This window comes from Elephas maximus, chromosome 16 (genome assembly GCF_024166365.1).
Source record: "Elephas maximus indicus isolate mEleMax1 chromosome 16, mEleMax1 primary haplotype, whole genome shotgun sequence".
NCBI lineage: Eukaryota > Metazoa > Chordata > Mammalia > Proboscidea > Elephantidae > Elephas > Elephas maximus.
In genome coordinates, this window is record NC_064834.1 from 86,616,974 (window position 1) to 86,641,841 (window position 24,868).

Sequence of the window (24,868 nt, forward strand, 5' to 3'; positions counted from 1 at the left end):
CCGAAGGGAAGCCTAGGCCCGAACGAAGAGTCCCGCAGGCCAGAATGGGCCCGAACGGAGATTGTCGGAGGCAAGAATAGGCCCCAATAGAGTCCCACAGGCAAAAATAGGCCCGAGTAGAGGAGCCGTGCAGGCAAGAAGAGGCCCGAACAGAGTCCCGCGGGCAAGGATACGCCCAAACGGAGAGTCCCGCAGGCAAGAATGGGCCCGAACGGAGAGACCCGCAGGCCAGCATACGCCTGAACGGAGATTCCCGCAGGCAAGCATAGGCCCAAACAGAGTCCTGCAGGCCAGAATAGGCCCGAACGGAGAGTCCTGCAGGCAAGCACAGGCCCGAACAGAGTCCCGCAAGCCAGGGTACGCCCGAACGGAGACTCCCGGAGCAAGAATAGGCCCGAAAAGAGTCCCGCAGGCCAGAATAGGCCCGAACGGAGAGTCCCGCAGGCCAGAGTAGGGCGGAACAGAGATTCCTGCAGGCAAGCATAGGCCCGAACAGAGTCCCGCAGGCCCGAACAGGCCAGAACGGAGATTCCCGGAGGCAAGAATAGGCCCGAGTAAAGTCCCGCTCCAGAGAATAGGCCCGAACGGAGAGTCCCGCAGGCCAACATAGGCCCGAACGGTCATTCCCGCAGGCAAGCATAGGCCCGAACAGAGTCCAGCAGGCCAGCATAGGCCCGAACGGAGATTCCCGGACCAAGAATAGACCCGAACGGTGTCCCGAAGGCAAAATGAGGCCCGAGTAGAGGAGCCGTGCAGGCAAGAAGACGACCGAACACTGTCCGGCAAGCAACAATAAGCCCGAATGCAGAATCCTGCAGGCAAGAACGGGCCTGAACAGAGTCCCACTGGCAAGAAGAAGCACAAATAGAAGAGGCCCCTAGGCAAGAATAGGCCCGAGTAGAGTCCCGCTCCCAAGATTAGGCCCGAACGGAGAGTCCCGCAGGCCAGAAACGACCGAACGGAGGGTCCCGCGGGCGAGAATAGGCCCGAAGAGATGTCCTGCAGGCGGGAATACGCCCAAACTGAGAATCCCACAGGTCAGCATAACCCTGAAAGGAGATTCCCGCAGGCAAGCATAGGCCCGAACAGAGTCCCACAAGCCAGAATAGGACCGAACGGAGTTTTCCGGGGGCAACAATAGGCCTGGACAGAGGCCCGCAGGCAAAAAGAGGCCCGAGTAGAGGGGCTGTGCAGGCAAGAAGAGTCCCGAACAGAGTCCTGCAGGCAAGAATAGGCCCAAACGAAGAGCCCCGCTGGCAAGAAGAGACCCGAACAGAGTCCCGAAGGCCAGAAAGGCCCGAACGGAGAGTTCCCCAGGTGAGAATAGGCCCGAACGGAGAGTCCCGCAGGCCACAATAGGCCCGAATAGAGGAGCCCTTAGGCAAAAATAGGCCCGAATAGAGACCCGCTCACAAGAATAGGCCCGAACGGAGAGTCCCGCAGGCCAGAAAAGCCCAAACAGAGGGTCTCGAAGGCGAGAATGGGCCCGAACGAGGGTCCCGCAGACCACGATAGGAGCGAACGGAGAGTCTCGCAGGCCAGAAAAGGCCCGAACAGAATCCCGCAGGGAAGTATAGGCCCGAATAGAGTCCCGCAGGGAAGGACAGGCCTGAATAGCGGAGCCCCGCACGCACGAACAGGCCCGAGTAGCAGAGCCCTGCAAGCACGAACAGACCCGAGTAGCGGAGCCCCGCATGCACGAACAGGCCCAAGTAGTGGAACCCCGCATGCACCAACAGGCCCGAGTAGCAGAGCCCCGCACGCACAATCAGGCCTGAGTAGCGGAGCTCCGCATGCTAGAACAGGACCGAATATCGGAGCTCCGTAAGCACAAAAGGCTGGAATAGAGCAGCCCCGCACGCAACAGGAGACCCCAAAGGAGACTCCCAGAGGCTAGATTAGGTCCGAACGGAGAGTTTTGCAGGTCAGAATTGTCCCGAACGGAGAGACCCGCAGGCAAGAATAGGCCGGAACGGAGAGTCCCGCAGGCAAGAACAGGCCCGAACGGAGAGTTGCGCAGGCGAGAATAGGCCCAAAGGAAAGTCCCGCAGGCGAGAGAATATGCCCAAATTGAGAATACCGCAGGCCAGCATACGCCTGAACGGAGATTCCCGTAGGCAAGCATAGGCCCAAACAGAGTCCCGCAGGCCAGAACAGGCCCGAACGGGGAGTCCTGCAGGCCACAATAGGCCGGAACAGAGATTCCTGCAGGCAAGCATAGGCCCAAACAGAGTCCCGCAGGCCAGAATAGGCCCGAACGGAGTCCCGCAGGCCAGGGTATGCCCGAACGGAGATTCCCGGAGCAAGGATAGGCCCGAATAGAGTCCCGCAGGCAAGAAGAGGCCCGAGTAGAGCAGCCATGCAGGCAAGATGAGGCACGAACAGAGTCCCGCTGGCAAGAGTAGCCCTGAATGGAGAACCCACAGGCAAGAATAGGCTCAAACGGAGAGTCCCGCAGACAAGAATAGGCCCGAACAGAATCCCAGAGGCAAGAATTGAGGAGCCCCGTAGGCAAGAGTAGGCCCGACTAAAGGCCCGCTCCAGAGAATAGGCCCGAGCAGAGAGTCCCGTAGGCGAAAAAGGCCTGAACAGAGAGCCCCGCAGGCAGGCATGGGCCCGAACAGAGTCCCACAGGCCAGAATAGTCCCGAACAGAGATTCCCGGAGCAAGAATAGCCCCGAACAGAATTCCGCAGGCCAGCATACGCCTGAACGGAGATTGCCGAAGGGAAGCCTAGGCCCGAACGAAGAGTCCCGCAGGCCAGAATGGGCCCGAACGGAGATTGTCGGAGGCAAGAATAGGCCCCAGTAGAGTCCCACAGGCAAAAATAGGCCCGAGTAGAGGAGCCGTGCAGGCAAGAAGAGGCCCGAACAGAGTCCCGCGGGCAAGGATACGCCCAAACGGAGAGTCCCGCAGGCAAGAATGGGCCCGAACGGAGAGACCCGCAGGCCAGCATACGCCTGAACGGAGATTCCCGCAGGCAAGCATAGGCCCAAACAGAGTCCTGCAGGCCAGAATAGGCCCGAACGGAGAGTCCTGCAGGCAAGCACAGGCCCGAACAGAGTCCCGCAAGCCAGGGTACGCCCGAACGGAGACTCCCGGAGCAAGAATAGGCCCGAAAAGAGTCCCGCAGGCCAGAATAGGCCCGAACGGAGAGTCCCGCAGGCCAGAGTAGGGCGGAACAGAGATTCCTGCAGGCAAGCATAGGCCCGAACAGAGTCCCGCAGGCCCGAACAGGCCAGAACGGAGATTCCCGGAGGCAAGAATAGGCCCGAGTAAAGTCCCGCTCCAGAGAATAGGCCCGAACGGAGAGTCCCGCAGGCCAACATAGGCCCGAACGGTCATTCCCGCAGGCAAGCATAGGCCCGAACAGAGTCCAGCAGGCCAGCATAGGCCCGAACGGAGATTCCCGGACCAAGAATAGACCCGAACGGTGTCCCGAAGGCAAAATGAGGCCCGAGTAGAGGAGCCGTGCAGGCAAGAAGACGACCGAACACTGTCCGGCAAGCAACAATAAGCCCGAATGCAGAATCCTGCAGGCAAGAACGGGCCTGAACAGAGTCCCACTGGCAAGAAGAAGCACAAATAGAAGAGGCCCCTAGGCAAGAATAGGCCCGAGTAGAGTCCCGCTCCCAAGATTAGGCCCGAACGGAGAGTCCCGCAGGCCAGAAACGACCGAACGGAGGGTCCCGCGGGCGAGAATAGGCCCGAAGAGATGTCCTGCAGGCGGGAATACGCCCAAACTGAGAATCCCACAGGTCAGCATAACCCTGAAAGGAGATTCCCGCAGGCAAGCATAGGCCCGAACAGAGTCCCACAAGCCAGAATAGGACCGAACGGAGTTTTCCGGGGGCAACAATAGGCCTGGACAGAGGCCCGCAGGCAAAAAGAGGCCCGAGTAGAGGGGCTGTGCAGGCAAGAAGAGTCCCGAACAGAGTCCTGCAGGCAAGAATAGGCCCAAACGAAGAGCCCCGCTGGCAAGAAGAGACCCGAACAGAGTCCCGAAGGCCAGAAAGGCCCGAACGGAGAGTTCCCCAGGTGAGAATAGGCCCGAACGGAGAGTCCCGCAGGCCACAATAGGCCCGAATAGAGGAGCCCTTAGGCAAAAATAGGCCCGAATAGAGACCCGCTCACAAGAATAGGCCCGAACGGAGAGTCCCGCAGGCCAGAAAAGCCCAAACAGAGGGTCTCGAAGGCGAGAATGGGCCCGAACGAGGGCCCCGCAGACCACGATAGGAGCGAACGGAGAGTCTCGCAGGCCAGAAAAGGCCCGAACAGAATCCCGCAGGGAAGTATAGGCCCGAATAGAGTCCCGCAGGGAAGGACAGGCCTGAATAGCGGAGCCCCGCACGCACGAACAGGCCCGAGTAGCAGAGCCCTGCAAGCACGAACAGACCCGAGTAGCGGAGCCCCGCATGCACGAACAGGCCCAAGTAGTGGAACCCCGCATGCACCAACAGGCCCGAGTAGCAGAGCCCCGCACGCACAATCAGGCCTGAGTAGCGGAGCTCCGCATGCTAGAACAGGACCGAATATCGGAGCTCCGTAAGCACAAAAGGCTGGAATAGAGCAGCCCCGCACGCAACAGGAGACCCCAAAGGAGACTCCCAGAGGCTAGATTAGGTCCGAACGGAGAGTTTTGCAGGTCAGAATTGTCCCGAACGGAGAGACCCGCAGGCAAGAATAGGCCGGAACGGAGAGTCCCGCAGGCAAGAATAGGCCCGAACGGAGAGTTGCGCAGGCGAGAATAGGCCCAAAGGAAAGTCCCGCAGGCGAGAGAATATGCCCAAATTGAGAATACCGCAGGCCAGCATACGCCTGAACGGAGATTCCCGTAGGCAAGCATAGGCCCAAACAGAGTCCCGCAGGCCAGAACAGGCCCGAACGGGGAGTCCTGCAGGCCACAATAGGCCGGAACAGAGATTCCTGCAGGCAAGCATAGGCCCAAACAGAGTCCCGCAGGCCAGAATAGGCCCGAACGGAGTCCCGCAGGCCAGGGTATGCCCGAACGGAGATTCCCGGAGCAAGGATAGGCCCGAATAGAGTCCCGCAGGCAAGAAGAGGCCCGAGTAGAGCAGCCATGCAGGCAAGATGAGGCACGAACAGAGTCCCGCTGGCAAGAGTAGCCCTGAATGGAGAACCCACAGGCAAGAATAGGCTCAAACGGAGAGTCCCGCAGACAAGAATAGGCCCGAACAGAATCCCAGAGGCAAGAATTGAGGAGCCCCGTAGGCAAGAGTAGGCCCGACTAAAGGCCCGCTCCAGAGAATAGGCCCGAGCAGAGAGTCCCGTAGGCGAAAAAGGCCTGAACAGAGAGCCCCGCAGGCAGGCATGGGCCCGAACAGAGTCCCACAGGCCAGAATAGTCCCGAACAGAGATTCCCGGAGCAAGAATAGCCCCGAACAGAATTCCGCAGGCCAGCATACGCCTGAACGGAGATTGCCGAAGGGAAGCCTAGGCCCGAACGAAGAGTCCCGCAGGCCAGAATGGGCCCGAACGGAGATTGTCGGAGGCAAGAATAGGCCCCAATAGAGTCCCACAGGCAAAAATAGGCCCGAGTAGAGGAGCCGTGCAGGCAAGAAGAGGCCCGAACAGAGTCCCGCGGGCAAGGATACGCCCAAACGGAGAGTCCCGCAGGCAAGAATGGGCCCGAACGGAGAGACCCGCAGGCCAGCATACGCCTGAACGGAGATTCCCGCAGGCAAGCATAGGCCCAAACAGAGTCCTGCAGGCCAGAATAGGCCCGAACGGAGAGTCCTGCAGGCAAGCACAGGCCCGAACAGAGTCCCGCAAGCCAGGGTACGCCCGAACGGAGACTCCCGGAGCAAGAATAGGCCCGAAAAGAGTCCCGCAGGCCAGAATAGGCCCGAACGGAGAGTCCCGCAGGCCAGAGTAGGGCGGAACAGAGATTCCTGCAGGCAAGCATAGGCCCGAACAGAGTCCCGCAGGCCCGAACAGGCCAGAACGGAGATTCCCGGAGGCAAGAATAGGCCCGAGTAAAGTCCCGCTCCAGAGAATAGGCCCGAACGGAGAGTCCCGCAGGCCAACATAGGCCCGAACGGTCATTCCCGCAGGCAAGCATAGGCCCGAACAGAGTCCAGCAGGCCAGCATAGGCCCGAACGGAGATTCCCGGACCAAGAATAGACCCGAACGGTGTCCCGAAGGCAAAATGAGGCCCGAGTAGAGGAGCCGTGCAGGCAAGAAGACGACCGAACACTGTCCGGCAAGCAACAATAAGCCCGAATGCAGAATCCTGCAGGCAAGAACGGGCCTGAACAGAGTCCCACTGGCAAGAAGAAGCACAAATAGAAGAGGCCCCTAGGCAAGAATAGGCCCGAGTAGAGTCCCGCTCCCAAGATTAGGCCCGAACGGAGAGTCCCGCAGGCCAGAAACGACCGAACGGAGGGTCCCGCGGGCGAGAATAGGCCCGAAGAGATGTCCTGCAGGCGGGAATACGCCCAAACTGAGAATCCCACAGGTCAGCATAACCCTGAAAGGAGATTCCCGCAGGCAAGCATAGGCCCGAACAGAGTCCCACAAGCCAGAATAGGACCGAACGGAGTTTTCCGGGGGCAACAATAGGCCTGGACAGAGGCCCGCAGGCAAAAAGAGGCCCGAGTAGAGGGGCTGTGCAGGCAAGAAGAGTCCCGAACAGAGTCCTGCAGGCAAGAATAGGCCCAAACGAAGAGCCCCGCTGGCAAGAAGAGACCCGAACAGAGTCCCGAAGGCCAGAAAGGCCCGAACGGAGAGTTCCCCAGGTGAGAATAGGCCCGAACGGAGAGTCCCGCAGGCCACAATAGGCCCGAATAGAGGAGCCCTTAGGCAAAAATAGGCCCGAATAGAGACCCGCTCACAAGAATAGGCCCGAACGGAGAGTCCCGCAGGCCAGAAAAGCCCAAACAGAGGGTCTCGAAGGCGAGAATGGGCCCGAACGAGGGTCCCGCAGACCACGATAGGAGCGAACGGAGAGTCTCGCAGGCCAGAAAAGGCCCGAACAGAATCCCGCAGGGAAGTATAGGCCCGAATAGAGTCCCGCAGGGAAGGACAGGCCTGAATAGCGGAGCCCCGCACGCACGAACAGGCCCGAGTAGCAGAGCCCTGCAAGCACGAACAGACCCGAGTAGCGGAGCCCCGCATGCACGAACAGGCCCAAGTAGTGGAACCCCGCATGCACCAACAGGCCCGAGTAGCAGAGCCCCGCACGCACAATCAGGCCTGAGTAGCGGAGCTCCGCATGCTAGAACAGGACCGAATATCGGAGCTCCGTAAGCACAAAAGGCTGGAATAGAGCAGCCCCGCACGCAACAGGAGACCCCAAAGGAGACTCCCAGAGGCTAGATTAGGTCCGAACGGAGAGTTTTGCAGGTCAGAATTGTCCCGAACGGAGAGACCCGCAGGCAAGAATAGGCCGGAACGGAGAGTCCCGCAGGCAAGAATAGGCCCGAACGGAGAGTTGCGCAGGCGAGAATAGGCCCAAAGGAAAGTCCCGCAGGCGAGAGAATATGCCCAAATTGAGAATACCGCAGGCCAGCATACGCCTGAACGGAGATTCCCGTAGGCAAGCACAGGCCCAAACAGAGTCCCGCAGGCCAGAACAGGCCCGAACGGGGAGTCCTGCAGGCCACAATAGGCCGGAACAGAGATTCCTGCAGGCAAGCATAGGCCCAAACAGAGTCCCGCAGGCCAGAATAGGCCCGAACGGAGTCCCGCAGGCCAGGGTATGCCCGAACGGAGATTCCCGGAGCAAGGATAGGCCCGAATAGAGTCCCGCAGGCAAGAAGAGGCCCGAGTAGAGCAGCCATGCAGGCAAGATGAGGCACGAACAGAGTCCCGCTGGCAAGAGTAGCCCTGAATGGAGAACCCACAGGCAAGAATAGGCTCAAACGGAGAGTCCCGCAGACAAGAATAGGCCCGAACAGAATCCCAGAGGCAAGAATTGAGGAGCCCCGTAGGCAAGAGTAGGCCCGACTAAAGGCCCGCTCCAGAGAATAGGCCCGAGCAGAGAGTCCCGTAGGCGAAAAAGGCCTGAACAGAGAGCCCCGCAGGCAGGCATGGGCCCGAACAGAGTCCCACAGGCCAGAATAGTCCCGAACAGAGATTCCCGGAGCAAGAATAGCCCCGAACAGAATTCCGCAGGCCAGCATACGCCTGAACGGAGATTGCCGAAGGGAAGCCTAGGCCCGAACGAAGAGTCCCGCAGGCCAGAATGGGCCCGAACGGAGATTGTCGGAGGCAAGAATAGGCCCCAATAGAGTCCCACAGGCAAAAATAGGCCCGAGTAGAGGAGCCGTGCAGGCAAGAAGAGGCCCGAACAGAGTCCCGCGGGCAAGGATACGCCCAAACGGAGAGTCCCGCAGGCAAGAATGGGCCCGAACGGAGAGACCCGCAGGCCAGCATACGCCTGAACGGAGATTCCCGCAGGCAAGCATAGGCCCAAACAGAGTCCTGCAGGCCAGAATAGGCCCGAACGGAGAGTCCTGCAGGCAAGCACAGGCCCGAACAGAGTCCCGCAAGCCAGGGTACGCCCGAACGGAGACTCCCGGAGCAAGAATAGGCCCGAAAAGAGTCCCGCAGGCCAGAATAGGCCCGAACGGAGAGTCCCGCAGGCCAGAGTAGGGCGGAACAGAGATTCCTGCAGGCAAGCATAGGCCCGAACAGAGTCCCGCAGGCCCGAACAGGCCAGAACGGAGATTCCCGGAGGCAAGAATAGGCCCGAGTAAAGTCCCGCTCCAGAGAATAGGCCCGAACGGAGAGTCCCGCAGGCCAACATAGGCCCGAACGGTCATTCCCGCAGGCAAGCATAGGCCCGAACAGAGTCCAGCAGGCCAGCATAGGCCCGAACGGAGATTCCCGGACCAAGAATAGACCCGAACGGTGTCCCGAAGGCAAAATGAGGCCCGAGTAGAGGAGCCGTGCAGGCAAGAAGACGACCGAACACTGTCCGGCAAGCAACAATAAGCCCGAATGCAGAATCCTGCAGGCAAGAACGGGCCTGAACAGAGTCCCACTGGCAAGAAGAAGCACAAATAGAAGAGGCCCCTAGGCAAGAATAGGCCCGAGTAGAGTCCCGCTCCCAAGATTAGGCCCGAACGGAGAGTCCCGCAGGCCAGAAACGACCGAACGGAGGGTCCCGCGGGCGAGAATAGGCCCGAAGAGATGTCCTGCAGGCGGGAATACGCCCAAACTGAGAATCCCACAGGTCAGCATAACCCTGAAAGGAGATTCCCGCAGGCAAGCATAGGCCCGAACAGAGTCCCACAAGCCAGAATAGGACCGAACGGAGTTTTCCGGGGGCAACAATAGGCCTGGACAGAGGCCCGCAGGCAAAAAGAGGCCCGAGTAGAGGGGCTGTGCAGGCAAGAAGAGTCCCGAACAGAGTCCTGCAGGCAAGAATAGGCCCAAACGAAGAGCCCCGCTGGCAAGAAGAGACCCGAACAGAGTCCCGAAGGCCAGAAAGGCCCGAACGGAGAGTTCCCCAGGTGAGAATAGGCCCGAACGGAGAGTCCCGCAGGCCACAATAGGCCCGAATAGAGGAGCCCTTAGGCAAAAATAGGCCCGAATAGAGACCCGCTCACAAGAATAGGCCCGAACGGAGAGTCCCGCAGGCCAGAAAAGCCCAAACAGAGGGTCTCGAAGGCGAGAATGGGCCCGAACGAGGGTCCCGCAGACCACGATAGGAGCGAACGGAGAGTCTCGCAGGCCAGAAAAGGCCCGAACAGAATCCCGCAGGGAAGTATAGGCCCGAATAGAGTCCCGCAGGGAAGGACAGGCCTGAATAGCGGAGCCCCGCACGCACGAACAGGCCCGAGTAGCAGAGCCCTGCAAGCACGAACAGACCCGAGTAGCGGAGCCCCGCATGCACGAACAGGCCCAAGTAGTGGAACCCCGCATGCACCAACAGGCCCGAGTAGCAGAGCCCCGCACGCACAATCAGGCCTGAGTAGCGGAGCTCCGCATGCTAGAACAGGACCGAATATCGGAGCTCCGTAAGCACAAAAGGCTGGAATAGAGCAGCCCCGCACGCAACAGGAGACCCCAAAGGAGACTCCCAGAGGCTAGATTAGGTCCGAACGGAGAGTTTTGCAGGTCAGAATTGTCCCGAACGGAGAGACCCGCAGGCAAGAATAGGCCGGAACGGAGAGTCCCGCAGGCAAGAATAGGCCCGAACGGAGAGTTGCGCAGGCGAGAATAGGCCCAAAGGAAAGTCCCGCAGGCGAGAGAATATGCCCAAATTGAGAATACCGCAGGCCAGCATACGCCTGAACGGAGATTCCCGTAGGCAAGCACAGGCCCAAACAGAGTCCCGCAGGCCAGAACAGGCCCGAACGGGGAGTCCTGCAGGCCACAATAGGCCGGAACAGAGATTCCTGCAGGCAAGCATAGGCCCAAACAGAGTCCCGCAGGCCAGAATAGGCCCGAACGGAGTCCCGCAGGCCAGGGTATGCCCGAACGGAGATTCCCGGAGCAAGGATAGGCCCGAATAGAGTCCCGCAGGCAAGAAGAGGCCCGAGTAGAGCAGCCATGCAGGCAAGATGAGGCACGAACAGAGTCCCGCTGGCAAGAGTAGCCCTGAATGGAGAACCCACAGGCAAGAATAGGCTCAAACGGAGAGTCCCGCAGACAAGAATAGGCCCGAACAGAATCCCAGAGGCAAGAATTGAGGAGCCCCGTAGGCAAGAGTAGGCCCGACTAAAGGCCCGCTCCAGAGAATAGGCCCGAGCAGAGAGTCCCGTAGGCGAAAAAGGCCTGAACAGAGAGCCCCGCAGGCAGGCATGGGCCCGAACAGAGTCCCACAGGCCAGAATAGTCCCGAACAGAGATTCCCGGAGCAAGAATAGCCCCGAACAGAATTCCGCAGGCCAGCATACGCCTGAACGGAGATTGCCGAAGGGAAGCCTAGGCCCGAACGAAGAGTCCCGCAGGCCAGAATGGGCCCGAACGGAGATTGTCGGAGGCAAGAATAGGCCCCAATAGAGTCCCACAGGCAAAAATAGGCCCGAGTAGAGGAGCCGTGCAGGCAAGAAGAGGCCCGAACAGAGTCCCGCGGGCAAGGATACGCCCAAACGGAGAGTCCCGCAGGCAAGAATGGGCCCGAACGGAGAGACCCGCAGGCCAGCATACGCCTGAACGGAGATTCCCGCAGGCAAGCATAGGCCCAAACAGAGTCCTGCAGGCCAGAATAGGCCCGAACGGAGAGTCCTGCAGGCAAGCACAGGCCCGAACAGAGTCCCGCAAGCCAGGGTACGCCCGAACGGAGACTCCCGGAGCAAGAATAGGCCCGAAAAGAGTCCCGCAGGCCAGAATAGGCCCGAACGGAGAGTCCCGCAGGCCAGAGTAGGGCGGAACAGAGATTCCTGCAGGCAAGCATAGGCCCGAACAGAGTCCCGCAGGCCCGAACAGGCCAGAACGGAGATTCCCGGAGGCAAGAATAGGCCCGAGTAAAGTCCCGCTCCAGAGAATAGGCCCGAACGGAGAGTCCCGCAGGCCAACATAGGCCCGAACGGTCATTCCCGCAGGCAAGCATAGGCCCGAACAGAGTCCAGCAGGCCAGCATAGGCCCGAACGGAGATTCCCGGACCAAGAATAGACCCGAACGGTGTCCCGAAGGCAAAATGAGGCCCGAGTAGAGGAGCCGTGCAGGCAAGAAGACGACCGAACACTGTCCGGCAAGCAACAATAAGCCCGAATGCAGAATCCTGCAGGCAAGAACGGGCCTGAACAGAGTCCCACTGGCAAGAAGAAGCACAAATAGAAGAGGCCCCTAGGCAAGAATAGGCCCGAGTAGAGTCCCGCTCCCAAGATTAGGCCCGAACGGAGAGTCCCGCAGGCCAGAAACGACCGAACGGAGGGTCCCGCGGGCGAGAATAGGCCCGAAGAGATGTCCTGCAGGCGGGAATACGCCCAAACTGAGAATCCCACAGGTCAGCATAACCCTGAAAGGAGATTCCCGCAGGCAAGCATAGGCCCGAACAGAGTCCCACAAGCCAGAATAGGACCGAACGGAGTTTTCCGGGGGCAACAATAGGCCTGGACAGAGGCCCGCAGGCAAAAAGAGGCCCGAGTAGAGGGGCTGTGCAGGCAAGAAGAGTCCCGAACAGAGTCCTGCAGGCAAGAATAGGCCCAAACGAAGAGCCCCGCTGGCAAGAAGAGACCCGAACAGAGTCCCGAAGGCCAGAAAGGCCCGAACGGAGAGTTCCCCAGGTGAGAATAGGCCCGAACGGAGAGTCCCGCAGGCCACAATAGGCCCGAATAGAGGAGCCCTTAGGCAAAAATAGGCCCGAATAGAGACCCGCTCACAAGAATAGGCCCGAACGGAGAGTCCCGCAGGCCAGAAAAGCCCAAACAGAGGGTCTCGAAGGCGAGAATGGGCCCGAACGAGGGTCCCGCAGACCACGATAGGAGCGAACGGAGAGTCTCGCAGGCCAGAAAAGGCCCGAACAGAATCCCGCAGGGAAGTATAGGCCCGAATAGAGTCCCGCAGGGAAGGACAGGCCTGAATAGCGGAGCCCCGCACGCACGAACAGGCCCGAGTAGCAGAGCCCTGCAAGCACGAACAGACCCGAGTAGCGGAGCCCCGCATGCACGAACAGGCCCAAGTAGTGGAACCCCGCATGCACCAACAGGCCCGAGTAGCAGAGCCCCGCACGCACAATCAGGCCTGAGTAGCGGAGCTCCGCATGCTAGAACAGGACCGAATATCGGAGCTCCGTAAGCACAAAAGGCTGGAATAGAGCAGCCCCGCACGCAACAGGAGACCCCAAAGGAGACTCCCAGAGGCTAGATTAGGTCCGAACGGAGAGTTTTGCAGGTCAGAATTGTCCCGAACGGAGAGACCCGCAGGCAAGAATAGGCCGGAACGGAGAGTCCCGCAGGCAAGAATAGGCCCGAACGGAGAGTTGCGCAGGCGAGAATAGGCCCAAAGGAAAGTCCCGCAGGCGAGAGAATATGCCCAAATTGAGAATACCGCAGGCCAGCATACGCCTGAACGGAGATTCCCGTAGGCAAGCACAGGCCCAAACAGAGTCCCGCAGGCCAGAACAGGCCCGAACGGGGAGTCCTGCAGGCCACAATAGGCCGGAACAGAGATTCCTGCAGGCAAGCATAGGCCCAAACAGAGTCCCGCAGGCCAGAATAGGCCCGAACGGAGTCCCGCAGGCCAGGGTATGCCCGAACGGAGATTCCCGGAGCAAGGATAGGCCCGAATAGAGTCCCGCAGGCAAGAAGAGGCCCGAGTAGAGCAGCCATGCAGGCAAGATGAGGCACGAACAGAGTCCCGCTGGCAAGAGTAGCCCTGAATGGAGAACCCACAGGCAAGAATAGGCTCAAACGGAGAGTCCCGCAGACAAGAATAGGCCCGAACAGAATCCCAGAGGCAAGAATTGAGGAGCCCCGTAGGCAAGAGTAGGCCCGACTAAAGGCCCGCTCCAGAGAATAGGCCCGAGCAGAGAGTCCCGTAGGCGAAAAAGGCCTGAACAGAGAGCCCCGCAGGCAGGCATGGGCCCGAACAGAGTCCCACAGGCCAGAATAGTCCCGAACAGAGATTCCCGGAGCAAGAATAGCCCCGAACAGAATTCCGCAGGCCAGCATACGCCTGAACGGAGATTGCCGAAGGGAAGCCTAGGCCCGAACGAAGAGTCCCGCAGGCCAGAATGGGCCCGAACGGAGATTGTCGGAGGCAAGAATAGGCCCCAATAGAGTCCCACAGGCAAAAATAGGCCCGAGTAGAGGAGCCGTGCAGGCAAGAAGAGGCCCGAACAGAGTCCCGCGGGCAAGGATACGCCCAAACGGAGAGTCCCGCAGGCAAGAATGGGCCCGAACGGAGAGACCCGCAGGCCAGCATACGCCTGAACGGAGATTCCCGCAGGCAAGCATAGGCCCAAACAGAGTCCTGCAGGCCAGAATAGGCCCGAACGGAGAGTCCTGCAGGCAAGCACAGGCCCGAACAGAGTCCCGCAAGCCAGGGTACGCCCGAACGGAGACTCCCGGAGCAAGAATAGGCCCGAAAAGAGTCCCGCAGGCCAGAATAGGCCCGAACGGAGAGTCCCGCAGGCCAGAGTAGGGCGGAACAGAGATTCCTGCAGGCAAGCATAGGCCCGAACAGAGTCCCGCAGGCCCGAACAGGCCAGAACGGAGATTCCCGGAGGCAAGAATAGGCCCGAGTAAAGTCCCGCTCCAGAGAATAGGCCCGAACGGAGAGTCCCGCAGGCCAACATAGGCCCGAACGGTCATTCCCGCAGGCAAGCATAGGCCCGAACAGAGTCCAGCAGGCCAGCATAGGCCCGAACGGAGATTCCCGGACCAAGAATAGACCCGAACGGTGTCCCGAAGGCAAAATGAGGCCCGAGTAGAGGAGCCGTGCAGGCAAGAAGACGACCGAACACTGTCCGGCAAGCAACAATAAGCCCGAATGCAGAATCCTGCAGGCAAGAACGGGCCTGAACAGAGTCCCACTGGCAAGAAGAAGCACAAATAGAAGAGGCCCCTAGGCAAGAATAGGCCCGAGTAGAGTCCCGCTCCCAAGATTAGGCCCGAACGGAGAGTCCCGCAGGCCAGAAACGACCGAACGGAGGGTCCCGCGGGCGAGAATAGGCCCGAAGAGATGTCCTGCAGGCGGGAATACGCCCAAACTGAGAATCCCACAGGTCAGCATAACCCTGAAAGGAGATTCCCGCAGGCAAGCATAGGCCCGAACAGAGTCCCACAAGCCAGAATAGGACCGAACGGAGTTTTCCGGGGGCAACAATAGGCCTGGACAGAGGCCCGCAGGCAAAAAGAGGCCCGAGTAGAGGGGCTGTGCAGGCAAGAAGAGTCCCGAACAGAGTCCTGCAGGCAAGAATAGGCCCAAACGAAGAGCCCCGCTGGCAAGAAGAGACCCGAACAGAGTCCCGAAGGCCAGAAAGGCCCGAACGGAGAGTTCCCCAGGTGAGAATAGGCCCGAACGGAGAGTCCCGCAGGCCACAATAGGCCCGAATAGAGGAGCCCTTAGGCAAAAATAGGCCCGAATAGAGACCCGCTCACAAGAATAGGCCCGAACGGAGAGTCCCGCAGGCCAGAAAAGCCCAAACAGAGGGTCTCGAAGGCGAGAATGGGCCCGAACGAGGGTCCCGCAGACCACGAGAGGAGCGAACGGAGAGTCTCGCAGGCCAGAAAAGGCCCGAACAGAATCCCGCAGGGAAGTATAGGCCCGAATAGAGTCCCGCAGGGAAGGACAGGCCTGAATAGCGGAGCCCCGCACGCACGAACAGGCCCGAGTAGCAGAGCCCTGCAAGCACGAACAGACCCGAGTAGCGGAGCCCCGCATGCACGAACAGGCCCAAGTAGTGGAACCCCGCATGCACCAACAGGCCCGAGTAGCAGAGCCCCGCACGCACAATCAGGCCTGAGTAGCGGAGCTCCGCATGCTAGAACAGGACCGAATATCGGAGCTCCGTAAGCACAAAAGGCTGGAATAGAGCAGCCCCGCACGCAACAGGAGACCCCAAAGGAGACTCCCAGAGGCTAGATTAGGTCCGAACGGAGAGTTTTGCAGGTCAGAATTGTCCCGAACGGAGAGACCCGCAGGCAAGAATAGGCCGGAACGGAGAGTCCCGCAGGCAAGAATAGGCCCGAACGGAGAGTTGCGCAGGCGAGAATAGGCCCAAAGGAAAGTCCCGCAGGCGAGAGAATATGCCCAAATTGAGAATACCGCAGGCCAGCATACGCCTGAACGGAGATTCCCGTAGGCAAGCATAGGCCCAAACAGAGTCCCGCAGGCCAGAACAGGCCCGAACGGGGAGTCCTGCAGGCCACAATAGGCCGGAACAGAGATTCCTGCAGGCAAGCATAGGCCCAAACAGAGTCCCGCAGGCCAGAATAGGCCCGAACGGAGTCCCGCAGGCCAGGGTATGCCCGAACGGAGATTCCCGGAGCAAGGATAGGCCCGAATAGAGTCCCGCAGGCAAGAAGAGGCCCGAGTAGAGCAGCCATGCAGGCAAGATGAGGCACGAACAGAGTCCCGCTGGCAAGAGTAGCCCTGAATGGAGAACCCACAGGCAAGAATAGGCTCAAACGGAGAGTCCCGCAGACAAGAATAGGCCCGAACAGAATCCCAGAGGCAAGAATTGAGGAGCCCCGTAGGCAAGAGTAGGCCCGACTAAAGGCCCGCTCCAGAGAATAGGCCCGAGCAGAGAGTCCCGTAGGCGAAAAAGGCCTGAACAGAGAGCCCCGCAGGCAGGCATGGGCCCGAACAGAGTCCCACAGGCCAGAATAGTCCCGAACAGAGATTCCCGGAGCAAGAATAGCCCCGAACAGAATTCCGCAGGCCAGCATACGCCTGAACGGAGATTGCCGAAGGGAAGCCTAGGCCCGAACGAAGAGTCCCGCAGGCCAGAATGGGCCCGAACGGAGATTGTCGGAGGCAAGAATAGGCCCCAATAGAGTCCCACAGGCAAAAATAGGCCCGAGTAGAGGAGCCGTGCAGGCAAGAAGAGGCCCGAACAGAGTCCCGCGGGCAAGGATACGCCCAAACGGAGAGTCCCGCAGGCAAGAATGGGCCCGAACGGAGAGACCTGCAGGCCAGCATACGCCTGAACGGAGATTCCCGCAGGCAAGCATAGGCCCAAACAGAGTCCTGCAGGCCAGAATAGGCCCGAACGGAGAGTCCTGCAGGCAAGCACAGGCCCGAACAGAGTCCCGCAAGCCAGGGTACGCCCGAACGGAGACTCCCGGAGCAAGAATAGGCCCGAAAAGAGTCCCGCAGGCCAGAATAGGCCCGAACGGAGAGTCCCGCAGGCCAGAGTAGGGCGGAACAGAGATTCCTGCAGGCAAGCATAGGCCCGAACAGAGTCCCGCAGGCCCGAACAGGCCAGAACGGAGATTCCCGGAGGCAAGAATAGGCCCGAGTAAAGTCCCGCTCCAGAGAATAGGCCCGAACGGAGAGTCCCGCAGGCCAACATAGGCCCGAACGGTCATTCCCGCAGGCAAGCATAGGCCCGAACAGAGTCCAGCAGGCCAGCATAGGCCCGAACGGAGATTCCCGGACCAAGAATAGACCCGAACGGTGTCCCGAAGGCAAAATGAGGCCCGAGTAGAGGAGCCGTGCAGGCAAGAAGACGACCGAACACTGTCCGGCAAGCAACAATAAGCCCGAATGCAGAATCCTGCAGGCAAGAACGGGCCTGAACAGAGTCCCACTGGCAAGAAGAAGCACAAATAGAAGAGGCCCCTAGGCAAGAATAGGCCCGAGTAGAGTCCCGCTCCCAAGATTAGGCCCGAACGGAGAGTCCCGCAGGCCAGAAACGACCGAACGGAGAGTCCCGCAGGCCAGAAACGACCGAACGGAGGGTCCCGCGGGCGAGAATAGGCCCGAAGAGATGTCCTGCAGGCGGGAATACGCCCAAACTGAGAATCCCACAGGTCAGCATAACCCTGAAAGGAGATTCCCGCAGGCAAGCATAGGCCCGAACAGAGTCCCACAAGCCAGAATAGGACCGAACGGAGTTTTCCGGGGGCAACAATAGGCCTGGACAGAGGCCCGCAGGCAAAAAGAGGCCCGAGTAGAGGGGCTGTGCAGGCAAGAAGAGTCCCGAACAGAGTCCTGCAGGCAAGAATAGGCCCAAACGAAGAGCCCCGCTGGCAAGAAGAGACCCGAACAGAGTCCCGAAGGCCAGAAAGGCCCGAACGGAGAGTTCCCCAGGTGAGAATAGGCCCGAACGGAGAGTCCCGCAGGCCACAATAGGCCCGAATAGAGGAGCCCTTAGGCAAAAATAGGCCCGAATAGAGACCCGCTCACAAGAATAGGCCCGAACGGAGAGTCCCGCAGGCCAGAAAAGCCCAAACAGAGGGTCTCGAAGGCGAGAATGGGCCCGAACGAGGGTCCCGCAGACCACGAGAGGAGCGAACGGAGAGTCTCGCAGGCCAGAAAAGGCCCGAACAGAATCCCGCAGGGAAGTATAGGCCCGAATAGAGTCCCGCAGGGAAGGACAGGCCTGAATAGCGGAGCCCCGCACGCACGAACAGGCCCGAGTAGCAGAGCCCTGCAAGCACGAACAGACCCGAGTAGCGGAGCCCCGCATGCACGAACAGGCCCAAGTAGTGGAACCCCGCATGCACCAACAGGCCCGAGTAGCAGAGCCCCGCACGCACAATCAGGCCTGAGTAGCGGAGCTCCGCATGCTAGAACAGGACCGAATATCGGAGCTCCGTAAGCACAAAAGGCTGGAATAGAGCAGCCCCGCACGCAACAGGAGACCCCAAAGGAGACTCCCAGAGGCTAGATTAGGTCCGAACGGAGAGTTTTGCAGGTCAGAATTGTCCCGAACGGAGAGACCCGCAGGCAAGAATAGGCCGGAACGGAGAGTCCCGCAGGCAAGAATAGGCCCGAACGGAGAGTTGCGCAGGCGAGAATAGGCCCAAAGGAAAGTCCCGCAGGCGAGAGAATATGCCCAAATTGAGAATACCGCAGGCCAGCATACGCCTGAACGGAGATTCCCGTAGGCAAGCATAGGCCCAAACAGAGTCCCGCAGGCCAGAACAGGCCCGAACGGGGAGTCCTGCAGGCCACAATAGGCCGGAACAGAGATTCCTGCAGGCAAGCATAGGCCCAAACAGAGTCCCGCAGGCCAGAATAGGCCCGAACGGAGTCCCGCAGGCCAGGGTATGCCCGAACGGAGATTCCCGGAGCAAGGATAGGCCCGAATAGAGTCCCGCAGGCAAGAAGAGGCCCGAGTAGAGCAGCCATGCAGGCAAGATGAGGCACGAACAGAGTCCCGCTGGCAAGAGTAGCCCTGAATGGAGAACCCACAGGCAAGAATAGGCTCAAACGGAGAGTCCCGCAGACAAGAATAGGCCCGAACAGAATCCCAGAGGCAAGAATTGAGGAGCCCCGTAGGCAAGAGTAGGCCCGACTAAAGGCCCGCTCCAGAGAATAGGCCCGAGCAGAGAGTCCCGTAGGCGAAAAAGGCCTGAACAGAGAGCCCCGCAGGCAGGCATGGGCCCGAACAGAGTCCCACAGGCCAGAATAGTCCCGAACAGAGATTCCCGGAGCAAGAATAGCCCCGAACAGAATTCCGCAGGCCAGCATACGCCTGAACGGAGATTGCCGAAGGGAAGCCTAGGCCCGAACGAAGAGTCCCGCAGGCCAGAATGGGCCCGAACGGAGATTGTCGGAGGCAAGAATAGGCCCCAATAGAGTCCCACAGGCAAAAATAGGCCCGAGTAGAGGAGCCGTGCAGGCAAGAAGAGGCCCGAACAGAGTCCCGCGGGCAAGGATACGCCCAAACGGAGAGTCCCGCAGGCAAGAATGGGCCCGAACGGAGAGACCCGCAGGCCAGCATACGCCTGAACGGAGATTCCCGCAGGCAAGCATAGGCCCAAACAGAGTCCTGCAGGCCAGAATAGGCCCGAACGGAGAGTCCTGCAGGCAAGCACAGGCCCGAACAGAGTCCCGCAAGCCAGGGTACGCCCGAACGGAGACTCCCGGAGCAAGAATAGGCCCGAAAAGAGTCCCGCAGGCCAGAATAGGCCCGAACGGAGAGTCCCGCAGGCCAGAGTAGGGCGGAACAGAGATTCCTGCAGGCAAGCATAGGCCCGAACAGAGTCCCGCAGGCCCGAACAGGCCAGAACGGAGATTCCCGGAGGCAAGAATAGGCCCGAGTAAAGTCCCGCTCCAGAGAATAGGCCCGAACGGAGAGTCCCGCAGGCCAACATAGGCCCGAACGGTCATTCCCGCAGGCAAGCATAGGCCCGAACAGAGTCCAGCAGGCCAGCATAGGCCCGAACGGAGATTCCCGGACCAAGAATAGACCCGAACGGTGTCCCGAAGGCAAAATGAGGCCCGAGTAGAGGAGCCGTGCAGGCAAGAAGACGACCGAACACTGTCCGGCAAGCAACAATAAGCCCGAATGCAGAATCCTGCAGGCAAGAACGGGCCTGAACAGAGTCCCACTGGCAAGAAGAAGCACAAATAGAAGAGGCCCCTAGGCAAGAATAGGCCCGAGTAGAGTCCCGCTCCCAAGATTAGGCCCGAACGGAGAGTCCCGCAGGCCAGAAACGACCGAACGGAGAGTCCCGCAGGCCAGAAACGACCGAACGGAGGGTCCCGCGGGCGAGAATAGGCCCGAAGAGATGTCCTGCAGGCGGGAATACGCCCAAACTGAGAATCCCACAGGTCAGCATAACCCTGAAAGGAGATTCCCGCAGGCAAGCATAGGCCCGAACAGAGTCCCACAAGCCAGAATAGGACCGAACGGAGTTTTCCGGGGGCAACAATAGGCCTGGACAGAGGCCCGCAGGCAAAAAGAGGCCCGAGTAGAGGGGCTGTGCAGGCAAGAAGAGTCCCGAACAGAGTCCTGCAGGCAAGAATAGGCCCAAACGAAGAGCCCCGCTGGCAAGAAGAGACCCGAACAGAGTCCCGAAGGCCAGAAAGGCCCGAACGGAGAGTTCCCCAGGTGAGAATAGGCCCGAACGGAGAGTCCCGCAGGCCACAATAGGCCCGAATAGAGGAGCCCTTAGGCAAAAATAGGCCCGAATAGAGACCCGCTCACAAGAATAGGCCCGAACGGAGAGTCCCGCAGGCCAGAAAAGCCCAAACAGAGGGTCTCGAAGGCGAGAATGGGCCCGAACGAGGGTCCCGCAGACCACGAGAGGAGTGAACGGAGAGTCTTGCAGGCCAGAAAAGGCCCGAACAGAATCCCGCAGGGAAGTATAGGCCCGAATAGAGTCCCGCAGGGAAGGACAGGCCTGAATAGCGGAGCCCCGCACGCACGAACAGGCCCGAGTAGCAGAGCCCTGCAAGCACGAACAGACCCGAGTAGCGGAGCCCCGCATGCACGAACAGGCCCAAGTAGTGGAACCCCGCATGCACCAACAGGCCCGAGTAGCAGAGCCCCGCACGCACAATCAGGCCTGAGTAGCGGAGCTCCGCATGCTAGAACAGGACCGAATATCGGAGCTCCGTAAGCACAAAAGGCTGGAATAGAGCAGCCCCGCACGCAACAGGAGACCCCAAAGGAGACTCCCAGAGGCTAGATTAGGTCCGAACGGAGAGTTTTGCAGGTCAGAATTGTCCCGAACGGAGAGACCCGCAGGCAAGAATAGGCCGGAACGGAGAGTCCCGCAGGCAAGAATAGGCCCGAACGGAGAGTTGCGCAGGCGAGAATAGGCCCAAAGGAAAGTCCCGCAGGCGAGAGAATATGCCCAAATTGAGAATACCGCAGGCCAGCATACGCCTGAACGGAGATTCCCGTAGGCAAGCACAGGCCCAAACAGAGTCCCGCAGGCCAGAACAGGCCCGAACGGGGAGTCCTGCAGGCCGCAATAGGCCGGAACAGAGATTCCTGCAGGCAAGCATAGGCCCAAACAGAGTCCCGCAGGCCAGAATAGGCCCGAACGGAGTCCCGCAGGCCAGGGTATGCCCGAACGGAGATTCCCGGAGCAAGGATAGGCCCGAACAGAGTCCCGCAGGCAAGAAGAGGCCCGAGTAGAGCAGCCATGCAGGCAAGATGAGGCACGAACAGAGTCCCGCTGGCAAGAGTAGCCCTGAATGGAGAACCCACAGGCAAGAATAGGCTCAAACGGAGAGTCCCGCAGACAAGAATAGGCCCGAACAGAATCCCAGAGGCAAGAATTGAGGAGCCCCGTAGGCAAGAGTAGGCCCGACTAAAGGCCCGCTCCAGAGAATAGGCCCGAGCAGAGAGTCCCGTAGGCGAAAAAGGCCTGAACAGAGAGCCCCGCAGGCAGGCATGGGCCCGAACAGAGTCCCACAGGCCAGAATAGTCCCGAACAGAGATTCCCGGAGCAAGAATAGCCCCGAACAGAATTCCGCAGGCCAGCATACGCCTGAACGGAGATTGCCGAAGGGAAGCCTAGGCCCGAACGAAGAGTCCCGCAGGCCAGAATGGGCCCGAACGGAGATTGTCGGAGGCAAGAATAGGCCCCAATAGAGTCCCACAGGCAAAAATAGGCCCGAGTAGAGGAGCCGTGCAGGCAAGAAGAGGCCCGAACAGAGTCCCGCGGGCAAGGATACGCCCAAACGGAGAGTCCCGCAGGCAAGAATGGGCCCGAACGGAGAGACCCGCAGGCCAGCATACGCCTGAACGGAGATTCCCGCAGGCAAGCATAGGCCCAAACAGAGTCCTGCAGGCCAGAATAGGCCCGAACGGAGAGTCCTGCAGGCAAGCACAGGCCCGAACAGAGTCCCGCAAGCCAGGGTACGCCCGAACGGAGACTCCCGGAGCAAGAATAGGCCCGAAAAGAGTCCCGCAGGCCAGAATAGGCCCGAACGGAGAGTCCCGCAGGCCAGAGTAGGGCGGAACAGAGATTCCTGCAGGCAAGCATAGGCCCGAACAGAGTCCCGCAGGCCCGAACAGGCCAGAACGGAGATTCCCGGAGGCAAGAATAGGCCCGAGTAAAGTCCCGCTCCAGAGAATAGGCCCGAACGGAGAGTCCCGCAGGCCAACATAGGCCCGAACGGTCATTCCCGCAGGCAAGCATAGGCCCGAACAGAGTCCAGCAGGCCAGCATAGGCCCGAACGGAGATTCCCGGACCAAGAATAGACCCGAACGGTGTCCCGAAGGCAAAATGAGGCCCGAGTAGAGGAGCCGTGCAGGCAAGAAGACGACCGAACACTGTCCGGCAAGCAACAATAAGCCCGAATGCAGAATCCTGCAGGCAAGAACGGGCCTGAACAGAGTCCCACTGGCAAGAAGAAGCACAAATAGAAGAGGCCCCTAGGCAAGAATAGGCCCGAGTAGAGTCCCGCTCCCAAGATTAGGCCCGAACGGAGAGTCCCGCAGGCCAGAAACGACCGAACGGAGGGTCCCGCGGGCGAGAATAGGCCCGAAGAGATGTCCTGCAGGCGGGAATACGCCCAAACTGAGAATCCCACAGGTCAGCATAACCCTGAAAGGAGATTCCCGCAGGCAAGCATAGGCCCGAACAGAGTCCCACAAGCCAGAATAGGACCGAACGGAGTTTTCCGGGGGCAACAATAGGCCTGGACAGAGGCCCGCAGGCAAAAAGAGGCCCGAGTAGAGGGGCTGTGCAGGCAAGAAGAGTCCCGAACAGAGTCCTGCAGGCAAGAATAGGCCCAAACGAAGAGCCCCGCTGGCAAGAAGAGACCCGAACAGAGTCCCGAAGGCCAGAAAGGCCCGAACGGAGAGTTCCCCAGGTGAGAATAGGCCCGAACGGAGAGTCCCGCAGGCCACAATAGGCCCGAATAGAGGAGCCCTTAGGCAAAAATAGGCCCGAATAGAGACCCGCTCACAAGAATAGGCCCGAACGGAGAGTCCCGCAGGCCAGAAAAGCCCAAACAGAGGGTCTCGAAGGCGAGAATGGGCCCGAACGAGGGTCCCGCAGACCACGAGAGGAGCGAACGGAGAGTCTCGCAGGCCAGAAAAGGCCCGAACAGAATCCCGCAGGGAAGTATAGGCCCGAATAGAGTCCCGCAGGGAAGGACAGGCCTGAATAGAGGAGCCCCGCACACACTATCAGGCCTGAATAGCGGAGCCCCGCACGCACGAACAGGCCCGAGTAGCAGAGCCCTGCAAGCACGAACAGACCCGAGTAGCGGAGCCCCGCATGCAAGAACAGGCCCAAGTAGTGGAACCCCGCATGCACCAACAGGCCCGAGTAGCAGAGCCCCGCACGCACAATCAGGCCTGAGTAGCGGAGCTCCGCATGCTAGAACAGGACCGAATATCGGAGCTCCGTAAGCACAAAAGGCTGGAATAGAGCAGCCCCGCACGCAACAGGAGACCCCAAAGGAGACTCCCAGAGGCTAGATTAGGTCCGAACGGAGAGTTTTGCAGGTCAGAATTGTCCCGAACGGAGAGACCCGCAGGCAAGAATAGGCCGGAACGGAGAGTCCCGCAGGCAAGAATAGGCCCAAACGGAGAGTTGCGCAGGCGAGAATAGGCCCAAAGGAAAGTCCCGCAGGCGAGAGAATATGCCCAAATTGAGAATACCGCAGGCCAGCATACGCCTGAACGGAGATTCCCGTAGGCAAGCACAGGCCCAAACAGAGTCCCGCAGGCCAGAACAGGCCCGAACGGGGAGTCCTGCAGGCCACAATAGGCCGGAACAGAGATTCCTGCAGGCAAGCATAGGCCCAAACAGAGTCCCGCAGGCCAGAATAGGCCCGAACGGAGTCCCGCGGGCCAGGGTATGCCCGAACGGAGATTCCCGGAGCAAGGATAGGCCCGAACAGAGTCCCGCAGGCAAGAATAGGCCCGAGTAGAGCAGCCATGCAGGCAAGATGAGGCACGAACAGAGTCCCGCTGGCAAGAGTAGCCCTGAATGGAGAACCCACAGGCAAGAATAGGCTCAAACGGAGAGTCCCGCAGACAAGAATAGGCCCGAACAGAATCCCAGAGGCAAGAATTGAGGAGCCCCGTAGGCAAGAGTAGGCCCGACTAAAGGCCCGCTCCAGAGAATAGGCCCGAGCAGAGAGTCCCGTAGGCGAAAAAGGCCTGAACAGAGAGCCCCGCAGGCAGGCATGGGCCCGAACAGAGTCCCACAGGCCAGAATAGTCCCGAACAGAGATTCCCGGAGCAAGAATAGCCCCGAACAGAATTCCGCAGGCCAGCATACGCCTGAACGGAGATTGCCGAAGGGAAGCCTAGGCCCGAACGAAGAGTCCCGCAGGCCAGAATGGGCCCGAACGGAGATTGTCGGAGGCAAGAATAGGCCCCAATAGAGTCCCACAGGCAAAAATAGGCCCGAGTAGAGGAGCCGTGCAGGCAAGAAGAGGCCCGAACAGAGTCCCGCGGGCAAGGATACGCCCAAACGGAGAGTCCCGCAGGCAAGAATGGGCCCGAACGGAGAGACCCGCAGGCCAGCATACGCCTGAACGGAGATTCCCGCAGGCAAGCATAGGCCCAAACAGAGTCC